General features: G+C 36.4%; 1 pseudogene; it reads left to right on the forward strand.

The window, feature by feature from the left end:
- The first annotated feature begins 2049 nt into the window (after positions 1-2049).
- Positions 2050-11685, forward strand: LOC125680146 (skeletal aspartic acid-rich protein 2-like; annotated as a pseudogene).
- The last annotated feature ends 848 nt before the right edge of the window (positions 11686-12533 follow it).

Genomic DNA, 12533 nt, shown 5'->3' on the forward strand with positions numbered 1-12533 from the left:
TAACAACATCCATAAACATGACATGTATTTCCATGCTGTAAAAACGCTAAAAATATGAACGTTAAAATAAGAAATAAGTATGGTCCGCACAATATCACCATCGTAATTTTTCATATGGTGTATACTTTCATAAAATAGTTATGAAGTCTTCGTAAAAAGCTTTACTTATGTATAATATATATGTAAATACAGTATAGTTTACGATAACTTTATGCCATTTTGACGTTACTTTATGCGACGTCATGAACAAGAAAGCTATGTCTTGAACTCAATATGAATATAATCCAATTTATGTCGCCATATGCTCAAAGTTTTATTAAACAAATGTGAACTATGATTTTTATTTGAAAAGTTTAATTGATTTTTTCCTAAAGTTTTAATCAATTGTAGATGATTCGATGCGGCGGATACTGTGATTTGAAGGAGATTAGTGTAATTGTATCTAAGAACCCATATATATTCATTCAATTTTAACATTGTATTTACATTTCCATCCAATTTGCATTGTTTTAATCTAAATTAAATGATTATCATATGTGTACGTAGCGCGTGGTATTCTTGTGTGTATATGTACACTTCTGTTCTTCTTTTTCGAGCGCACTAAATGTTCTTAGCGAAGGAACACGCACTAACCAATGCTACATTGGATTGTACATGTAGTAAAAAGAACATGAAATTCATTCAGAATATATGTGAAAAGAAATATTATAAAACTAACTTGAGAAGTTTCCAATGTGCTATAGGCCTGTATGCTATATATATCGTCTCATACATGAAAGAATTTAAAATATAAGGGGAATCTTGATCTAGTTCCTGGACAGTACGAATAATTCAATAATCAACTGGGCGATCGTTTGTTGACCATAAAAGGATCGTCACTAATTACTATCGAGACACGCCTTGTCATATTGTACGGAACACTGGCCCCAAAGGAAAAAGAAGAAAAAGGTGAAAGAAACAAGAAAAATACACGAACCACAGGGGCTTCTTATCCATTTTGTTCTCAATCTATATATATATATATCTAACAAGGGATGACACGAAAATAGGATACCGGTTGTAAACAAAGCTCAAAATCACCTTAGTTCCAAGAAACAGATCAAATCTTCTGATACAAAGGGTGTTAAACATCTCGTAATACAAGTCCAACGTAGTCCGATCCTTTCATATTTAATTCAATGAGTTTTATAAACGAAAATAATTCAACCTGTCTGCGTTGTCGTCGATCACGCACAGGAAAAGATAACTCCTGCAATGAAACTAACCTCCAGCTTTCGGAAACTCTCGGGAGTGTTTATATTTAGAATGAAAAACCTAGAATTTTTTTTATGCAAATAACGGTATTTAAAACGGGATTTGTTTTTATTTGTAAGTTAATATTTTGTTTCGGCCTGATTTTAAATGCAATGTACAACACTCCAGTCTATAAAACTCATTAAATCGAACATAAAAAGATTGGACTACGTTACTTTCATTGCAGGAGTTATCTTTTCCTGTGCGTGATCGACGACAATGCAGACAGGTTGAATTATTTTCGTTAATTAAACTCATTTAATTAAATATGAAAGGATCGGACTACGTTGGACTTGTATTACGAGATGTTTAACACTCTTTGGATAGCAAGATTCGATCTGTTTCTTGGAACTAAGGTGATTTTGAGCTTTGTTTACAACCGGTATCCTATTTTCGTGTCTTCCCTTGTTCCCCTGTGCACGAACTGACCCTCGTATTTATATTGTCACGTTGAATTCCTAGCCGCAATATTCTCATACCTTTTTATTACATATACCTTTACCACGCCACAGTGTTCACGACTAAACTGGGAAATGCTGCGTCACCCGTAAGGCACCCCAAATAGCGTTGTACCTGCGCGCCAGTTTATTCTGCGTCGTTTGCTGACTGCTGATATAAGGAAAGCAGGATCTAGGCTGTTGACGTGATTGTTCGGAATTCATCACATGCTAGATAATATAAATAATTGACTAACTTCCTCCAAATCAGTTTCCTCGGTTATACAGCACTCGAGTGTGTGTTCTTTTTCTAGCAATTATGCTTGGAAAGGCTATTATATTAGTTTTTCTGTCGGTGAGCGCCTTCAACTTCACCCAGGGCCAGGCAAATGACACGACGATCTCCGATGAGAAAGTATATCTTAAAATCCAGGGTCGATCTGGAGGAATGGTCATCGGACGAGTTCAGAACCCAGACTAGGACGTTAACGCAGTGAAAATTAAGTTTGATGCCATACAAGAGGTGAACTCGGCCGGAGATGCTGTCGGAGCCTCGGGAAGAAGCAAACACAGTTTTAACAATTTTACTCAATTAGACTTCACGTTTTCTAGCCTTGAGAATACTACTTATAAAAATTTGACAGCGAAAACAATCAGCTTCAAGGCCTCCATCAGTTCTGTCAACGCAAATCTGACCGTACAGGCCTTTATCATTACCGAAGCGGGAAAGATCAACATTGATGGGGAATCTACACTTTTGAAGGAGGGCACCGTCACATTTAACATTAAAATCGAAGGCTGGGGGTTTTGTGACGCTTCTGGAAACTGTAGAAAAGGGAACCAGGATGAAATTGGGGAGACTCAGTATGAAATTGGGGAGTATATAGACTTGACCATCTCTATCAAAGGGAAGAAAACGCCATCCACAATAGCATATGATAAACGCTCGGAAGGAGAGGTGTTCGATCTAGGGGGCGATATGTTCGTAGCATTGTCTAAAAAGGTAGGTGGGGCAGACTTTTCCAAACAGGACTTTTACAAGTTGTAAATTACTGTCAACGACTAACTCGGACACCAGCACAATATATACGGAAACCTTTTTAGCTCACCTGAGCTGAAAGCCCAAGTGAGCTTTTCTGATCACCCGTATTCCGCCGTCCGTCCGTCCGTCTGTCCGTCCGTCTGTAAACTTTTCACATTTTCAACTTCTTCTCAACAACTACTGGGCCAATTTCAACCAAAGTTGGCACAAAACATCCTTAGGTAAAGGGAATTCTAAATTGTTAAAATAAAGGGCCAGGCCACCTTCCAAGGGGAGATAATTAAGAAAAGGTAAAAATAGGGTAGGGTCATTAAAAAATCTTCTTCTCAAGAACCATTGGGCCAGAAAAGATGAAATTTATATGAAAGCTTCCTTATATAATACAGATTCTAAATTGTTAAAATCATGGCCCCCGGGGGTCAGATGGGGCCACAATAGGGGATCAAAGTTTTACATACAAATATATAGGGAAAATCTTTAAAAATCTTCTTCTCAAGAACCACTGAGCCAGAAAAGCTGAAATTTATATGAAAGTTTCCTTATATAATGCAGATTCTAAATTGTTAAAATCATGGCCCCCGGGGGTCGGATGGGGCCACAATAGGGGATCAAAGTTTTACATACAAATATATAGGGAAAATCTTTAAAAATCTTCTTCTCAAGAACCACTGAGCCAGAAAAGCTGAGATTTATATGAAAGCTTTCTGATATAGTGCAGATTCAGGTTTGTTAAAATCATGCCCCCCTGGGGTAGGATGGGTCCACAATAGGGGATCAAAGTTTTACATACAAATATATAGGGGAAATCTTTAAAAATCTTCTTCTCAAGAACCATTGGGCCAAAGAAGTTCACATTTACATGAAAGCTTTCTGACATAGTGTAGATTCAAGTTTGCAAAAAGCATGGCCTCCAGGGGAAGGTTTGGGCCATAATAGGGACTACGGTTTTACATGCAAATAGATATGGAAAATCTTCTGATATGGACCAAGGTGACTCAGGTGAGCGATGTGGCCCATGGGCCTCTTGATCAATTTTGTAACATCCGTATTTAAAATATATTTATATGAAAGGTTCCTGTGATAAGGCTGATATAATGCAGTTTGTTAAAAGCTTAAAATACAAAGGGAGTAGACTGGGGTCACTATAGGGGATCAAAGTTTTACATACATTACATTCACCATTCATACAACATTATGTAGGGGAAATCTTTAAAAATCTTCTCAAGAACCACTGGACCAGAAAAGTTTATATGTACATATTATGTTCATATAAACTCCCTGACATTATAGTACAGATTCAAGTTTATAAAAAAAATCATGACCCCTAGGGGTCAGAAAATTTTCACTTATGTTTAAAATGGTCCTTTTGGGCTAGGTTGACCATTGAGGCCACAATATGGGGTCAACATTTTTCATAAGAAATTAAGATTGATAATAAAAATAATTGTTTAAAAACCACAACACAGGTGAACAATAGTAGGACCAAGGTCACTCAGGTGAGCGATTTGGCCCATGGGCCTCTTTTTTAAAGATCATCCAAAATGTAATTTTAATCTCTGTTACGTATTAGTAAAAATCAGTAATTGTAAGAAGTAATATTCAATCACTGATAACGAGATTTTTACTAATACGTAGCAGAGACAAAAATAATGTATTCAGATCACTCAAGTATTGTCACACTGATTTTGACTACGGATTACTCCGTTTGCCTGATCAAGATATAGGGCTCATGGTGGGTGTGACCGGTCGAGAGGGGATGCTTGCTCCTCCTAGGCACCTGACTCTGGTGTGTCTATGCAGAGGTCTGTGTTTGCCCAACTCTATTATATGAGATTGATCACTGTTCGTTATCTTTACCTTTCAAGTCAATCGAATGACCAAATAGTTGCTGTTTGTGTCGTCCAATATCAGTGTTACATTTTTAACTTTTTATACGCCCGTCTTAAGACGGGACGTATTATGGTATGGCGTTCATGTCCGTCCGTCTGTTAGCTTTTTCGTGTCCGACCCGTAACTTAAATACTACAAGGCCTAGAATCATCAAACTTTGTCTGTAGATACATCTTGGGTAGAAGGTGTGTCGCACATTAAAACCAGGTCACTGTGACTTTTCATTAAGAAGATATCCGTCTGTCCGTCCGTCTGTTAGCTTTTTCGTGTCCGACCCGTAATTTAAATACTACAAGGCCTAGAATCATCAAACTTTGTCTGTAGATACATCTTGGGTAGAAGGTGTGTCGCACATTAAAACCAGATCACTGTAACTTTTCATTAAGAAGATATCCGTCTGTCCGTCCGTCTGTTAGCTTTTCCGAAGTTCTGAAATAGGTATTTTTTCTGCTTGTTGGATTCCAGTATCAATAAGCAGAAAAATACCTATTTCAGAACTTCGGAAAACCTGCCAAAAAGATACCAAACAGAACAACAATGTGCCTTTCGTCGTCACACACAATCCAAGGAATCACAATATTTTAAATACAGCTAAACGTTTTTTTCCAATTTTGGAACAATCCAACAATATGAAAAATGTGGTGAATTCATCTCAAATTATTAACAGCCGACGTCAGGCACCATGCCTAAAAAAAACTACTAACTCGAGCCAATTTCTCCCTGAATAAGGTCAAATACGTCAAAAAATGTGGTGATCCACGCTGCGGGACGTGTGAATACATAGAAGAGGGTGATTCCATTACTTTTAAATCCGGGAAAATATTGAAAGTCAATGCCAACATGAACTGTAAATCCGAGAACCTTATTTACTGTGCCACTTGCCCAACTTGTGGAGAAAACTACATAGGACAAACGAACAAACTTAATGCGCGAGTAAGGGTGCACAAACAACAAGTAAAAGACCCTAGTGTGCGGAACACCCCATGTAGTGAACATTTTGCGGAATGCGGGGGTGGTAAATTTAAAGTGTTCCCGTTCTTTAAAATGTGGACTGAAAATGAAATAACTCGCAAAGCCAAAGAGGACTATTTTATTAAACTTTTCAATCCAAGTCTTAATAGAAAATAATTATTTGAATAATTGAACTACAATTTAGCATAATATTTTTACAAAATAGACAATTACCAAACGCTACCGGTTAACGTTATTATGACGTCATAAAGGACTCGTTTAATTGACGTCATAACAAAGACGTTACTAAACAATTTTTGTATACATATTTGAACTGCCTGATGAACCATGTAGACATGGAGAAAGCGCTAGCAGTAAATGATTGTTTTTTATGGAATGTGTCATTCTGATTTTCAATATTTATATATATTATATATATACTAAACGTCTTCGTGTTTCATTTTTATTTTTTACCTATACTTTTACCATCATTGCGAAAAGTAACTTTTATCTATCTATCTATCTATCTAGTATATATATATATATATATATATATATATATATATATATATATATATATATATATATATATGTATGAAAAATCTTTGAATATGAGCCAAGGTGATTCAGGTGAGCAATGTGGCCCATGGGCCTATCGTTGGTTCTGTATAAAATAATTTCATTCTAAATAGGTGAGGGGGGGGGGGGTATGTATATAAAGTATATACAAGCTACATGTATCCACACTTCAGGTGCCTGTGAAAACTATTATAATCAAAAAGTTATAAATCTGCGTGATATTACAGTTTCTGTTTCATTCAATATATCTTCTATTTATATACTCCTATACCTGTATTTCCATTTTATAATTTATGATACAAGTAGATGAGACTGTGAACTAGTTCAAATGTTGTAATTCATTAATTTGGTTGATTATGATATTCTATATTTTTCCAAACAGAACACCCATTTTTAACAAAATTCGAATTAAATTTGTATACAAATTAAGTATTTTCGCCAATAATTTAAAAACTCGATCTCAATAAACCCCCAATTTTTTTTTTATATATCAAGTGGAAAAAGGTCATTATTTCCATTACTAACATTAAACTTTTTTAGGTCACCTGAGTAAACTCAGGTGACCTATTGCAATTGGTTTTCGTCCGTCGTCGTGCGTTAACAATTGAACATTTTTAACTTCTTCTTAATAACTACCAGTCCAATTCTTTTCAAATTTGGTATGAAACATCATTTGCACAATGGGGACATAAATTGTAAATTTCAGGACCCCAGAACCACTGGGCCCTAGGGGCGGGTCAAAAACTGTTCCAAAATTGACCAATTTTCAAAATTCTTCTTCTCAAGAACCGCACATATGTAAGAAAAACCAAATGCATAATGATGTAGAGCAGGAAGGTCTCTACCAAAATTGTAAATTTCATGTTCCCCGGGGTAGGGGTTCTGACCCCAGGGGGGGGGGGGGCAAACTTGTTATATAGTGTTTATGTGTAAAACACTTAAATTATATCTTCTTTAACGCTATTGATACTAAATTGATAGTAAATAGATATTTAGAAACAACAGGTAGTCCTTTACCAAAATTGTAAATTTGATTATTCTAGGGGTAGGGGTTTGGTATCAGGGTGGGGCCAAAATGATCAGTTATTAAATGTGGGAACAATAGACATTTTTAACTTCTTCTTGATAACTATAAATCCAATTCTTTTCAAATTTGGTATGAAACATATTTGGAACAAGTGGAACATAAATATAAATTGTAAATTTCAGGATTCCAGCACCCCTGGGGCCCTAGGGGCGGGCCAAAAACTGTCCAAAATTAACCATTTTTCAAAAATCTTCTCAAGAACCACACACATGTAAGAAAAACTAAATGCATAGTGATGTAGAGCAGGAAGGCTTCTACCAAAATTGTAAATTTCATGATCCCCGGGGTAGGGGTTCTGACCCCAGGGCGGGGCCAAACTTGTTATATAGTATGTATGTGTAAAACACTTAAATAACATTTTCTTTAGTGTTTTTGATACTAAATTAAAACTAAATGGATAGAGTAGGTAGTCTTTTACCAAAATTGTAAATTTGATTTTCCCCAGAGTAAGGGTTTTGACTCCAGGGTGGGGCCAAACTTAGTATATGGTATTTATGTGCAAGTTTGCTGATACTGTATAAGATCTAAATGCATACTTAGGAATAGCAGAAAAGAATTTACAAAAAATGGTGAATTTCACAACCCAGGATTATGACTTTAGGATGAGTCCAAATTAGTCATATATTTTGATTTTTTAATTTAATACACCTATTATTTAAGGCCTTTCATCAGTGTATGCACTCTTGAGTGCAGTGAAGTTTTAAGAACACATCTTGTTTTATACTGTTGTTGAACATTAGAATTTAGCTTAGATATTCAGAACAGGAATTTTTTTCTAGGTTTCATAGCCCATGGAAGTAGTGATACTTTTTCACTAGTATTCAGGTGACCGATAAGGCCAGTGGGCCTCTTGTTTTATCTGTATTGTTAGTGTAGACATGATTCTGTATCTATTTTATGTAATGATTGATTTGTGTTGCTGATGTTAATACCAACAGAAAAATCAAATCTAATCTAAATTTAATGCATCTTGAGTCAATTTTAAGTACAAAAGGGTTGTGTATAGAATACTGTAGCTCAATAACAAACATCGTGACCCCAGTTGTTCTTTTTAAATTTCATATTCTACTTCAGTGTAGAATTCATTGTGTGAACCTTTTTAAAACTTTTTTTCTTCAGAACTTTAAAAATGTTAATTTCAAAACAATGTACTTGTACATATCATGTTTCAAGGGTATCTCCAGCAGTAAAGATGGTATAAAATTTCTATTTTCTCGGGGGTGAGGAGGGGGTGGGGGATAACTCAATTAAGCTAATATCTTTCTGATGATGATTGCCTGTTGTCCGTCTGTAAACTTTACACATTTTCGACTTCTCCTCCAGAACAACTGGGCCAATTTCGACCAAACTTGTCCAAAAACATCCTAGGGTGAAGGGCTTTTAAGGTTATTCAAATGAAAGGTCATGCCTCCAACCAAGGGAAGATAATCGCAAAAAATAGGGTAGGGTTATTTAAAAATCTTCTCAAGAAACACTGAGCCAGAAGAGCTGTTTACTTGAAAGCTTCCTGACATAGTGCAGATTCAAGTTTCTTAAAATTATGCCCCAGGGGATAGCATGCGGCCACAATAGGGGATCAAAGTTTTACATGCGAATATATTGGTAAAATCTTTGAAAATATAATTCTTAAGAACCACTAGGCTAGGAAAGTACAAATTTACATGAAAGCTTCCTGACATAATGCAGATTCGAGGCTGTTAAACCCATGACCATGACCCTTAAGTGGTAGGATGGGGCCACAATAGGGGATCAACGTTTTACATACAAATATATAGGGGGAAATCTGTTAAAATCTTATCAAGAACCACTGGGATAGGAAAGAGCAAATTTACATGAAAGCTTCCTGACATAGTGCAGAATCAAGGCTATAAAAAGCATGGCCCCTGGCGACAAGTTGGGGCCACAATAGGAATCAAAGTTTGACATGCGAATATATAGGGAAAATCTTTAAATATGGGTTAAGGTGAGCGATGTGGCTCATGGGCCTCTTGTTTGGATGACTTGACCTTGACCCAGTTTTCAAGGTCAAAGATGTCATTGCAGTTGGCCCCGTGCACGTACGACCAATCGTTCTCAAGTTTTACGTGTTTTATGTAGAAATCGTAAAACAGAAGGCATTATAATTCTCGTAAAGGGTCATTGATTCCTTTTGTTTTCCTATCAATATTCTACTAAATGACCTCCATATTTCAGTTAATGTTTAATGCTCATCGCATTTACGGTTAACAAGGAGTATAGTGCTAACAAGAATTATTACGTAAGGTCCAATAATCCTCATGGGGTCAAAGTTCAATCACGTTGGGTGATTTGTGATTGTTTCTTGAGAATTAGTATACAATGAACTATAAAAATAAGAATAAGACTTTCCACAGAAATGATAATTCGGTTAAAGTATTTCCACCCCCCTGTGATGTCATCAGATTTTGCAAAATCACTATTTAAATTTAGATTTATGCCTGATATGGAGTCCTTTCCCATAGTTATTGTAAAAAACATCTTGTTAAAAATAAAATACAGTGTATTTCAAAAGTCTAAGTTATAGATGAATAATCAATGATATGTTTTAAAATATTGAATCCAATTGCAGTAACTCTTTCTATTGATTTCTTTATTAAGTCTATTATGCGATAGATTTCCTTTATTACTTATTATTTACTACGTCTCGCATCTTAAAAAGTGTGATGACCTATGTATTTTATTTGATAATTTGTTAAGTTTTAATTCTAATGAATGGAAATAAATACACATTTTAAACTTGTATCAGATAAAACTGCGAGTATGAAGTTAACTCAAGTACAGTAAATTCAGCTCATCGGAGGTTGACGCTCAGTATTGCATATTCGATTGCAATGAAGAAAACTCACATTTCTGTGATTAGTTTTAAAAGTTCTTACAACATGGAACAGTAGTTTCAATATTTTGATTTTCGTCTTTGTAGATTTCAAAGGATGGTGGAAGTTATGAGGATATGCCTGGAAATTATCCCACTTTCAGGACACAGGGCAGCAAACAGCTCTTCGTCTTCCGGTTCCCCAAATTCAATAATTCCGTGTTATACGACCCCATCATATATACTGGGAATGCCGATTCGAGAAGTGGAGCTGCCGCCATTCAGTTTGGATTTTCTCTGCTTCTTGTGGTCATCATGGGTGTTTTCACGGCTGAATAGATCTGTAATGTGGGCGTTCTAGAGTATAAACCCTCTATTCGATGACATAGGATACCTTTGCTTCATTCAATGTTAGCTGCCATCTTGGTTTTTTAGCTCACTAGAGCTGAAAGCTCGAGTGGGCTTTTCTGATCTCACGTTGTCCGTTGTCCATATGTCTGTAAACTTTTTCACATTTACGACTTCTTCTCCAGAACCATTTGGCTAATTTCATCCAAACTCGGCAAAAAGCATCCTTGGATGAAGGGCTTTCCAGTTTATTCAATTAAAGGACCATGCCTCCTTCAAAGGGGAAATAATCACAAAAATGCAAAAGTAGGGTGGATCCATTTAAAAATCTTTTCAAGAACCACTGGACCAGAAGAGCTGAAATACATATGAAAGCTTCCTGACATAGTGCAGATTCAAGTTTGTTAAAACCAGGACCCCAGGGGTAGGTTAGGACCACAATTGGGGATCAAAGTTTTACATGCGAATATATAGGGAAAATCTTTAAGAGTCTTCTTTTCAGAACCACTGACCCAGAAAAGCACAAATTTTCGTAAACACTTTCTGACATAGTTCAGATTCAGGTTTGTTAAAAGCATGGCTTTGGGGGTAGGTTTGGGGCCACAAAAGGGGATCAAAGTTTTGCATACAAATCTATAGGGAAATCTTTAAAACATCTTCTTCTCAAGAACCACTAGACCAGAGAAGTTTGCATTTGCATGAAAGTTCCCTGTCATAGTGCAGATTAATATAGGGTGGGGCCACAGTAGGGGATCAAAGTTTTACATCGGAGTATATATGGAGAGAAAATCATTAAAATATTAGCAAGGTGACTCAGATGAGTGATATGGCCTATGGGTCTCTTGTTTTTTAAGCAGCTGCATCACTTGCAATTTTCAGCAGAAAGTTCTATTTAACATGATAATTACATAGTTGTATATATATTCATAATGTCGAGTACCTGTGATTGTATACTGTCTGGTATGAAAGAATTTTTAGTGTGTAAAAAGCTACATGTATACTTCAATACTGATCTTGGACCATGGTATAAATGTAAACACAGTGTGTGGTTATGTAACACGTTATGCATATTGAATGAATGAAAATGAGAACTTTGTGTAAAGTTTGCATGCATTTTTTTTTTTAAATTGGTTAACATATATATGTAATATGCTTTCTGGCAAACAAAGAGCCGAAATTGAAATGCAATAGATATGTAGGGTGTCTACCACTTCATTAAAACATAAATAAAGTATATTTTGAGCCGATATTTGCGAGTTCTGAGTTATTTATACAACAGATTCATTGTTACCGCCACAGCTCGGGTGATAGCGTAAATTGTGGATAAGATATAGCTAAGCATGCGATGCTTCACCCCCGAGATTTTGGGGGAGGGAAGGTGTTTATAGTCAAATATACAATGTCCACGTTCATTTATCATATGGAAGATAACAGGTAGTACGCAAGTTCCGAGAAATTGCGTATTACATAGTCCCTTATTAGCTCACCTGGGCCGAAGGTTCAAATGAGTTTTTCTGATCGAAATTTGTCCGTCCTAAACTTTTCACGTTGGCACAGAACATTCTTGGGTGAAGGCTCTATTATTATCATTATTAATATATATAAGGGGATTCAAGTTTAATTTCGTGGGGATCCGGGTTCGAATAGGTCCTCAGTACCCCTTGCCGTAAGAGGCGACTAAATGGTGCGGTCCTTCGGATGAGACCGAGATCCCGTGGCACGATAAAGATACCTCTCTGCTCAATGGTCGTAAGCGCCGAGCATAGGCCAAAATTTTGCAGCCCCTCACCGGCAATGGTGACAGCTGTAGATGTTATTCAAAATATCAAACCAAATCTGCTTTTCATATTTTTAATATACAAATGTACATATATATCCGTGCGATCCGGGTTTGAACAGGTCCTCTATACCCCTTGATAGTAGTCTAAGTGTTGCGGTTCTTTGGGGTGAGAATGCAACAAAACCGAGGCACCATGTCAGAGCAGGTGTAGCACAATAAAGACCCCTTCTACTCAAAGGTCGGAAGCGCCAAGCATAGACCTAAACTATACAGTCCTTCACCAGTAATAGTATTCC

The sequence above is a fragment of the Ostrea edulis genome, chromosome 2 (assembly GCF_947568905.1).
Source record: "Ostrea edulis chromosome 2, xbOstEdul1.1, whole genome shotgun sequence".
Classification (NCBI taxonomy): domain Eukaryota; kingdom Metazoa; phylum Mollusca; class Bivalvia; order Ostreida; family Ostreidae; genus Ostrea; species Ostrea edulis.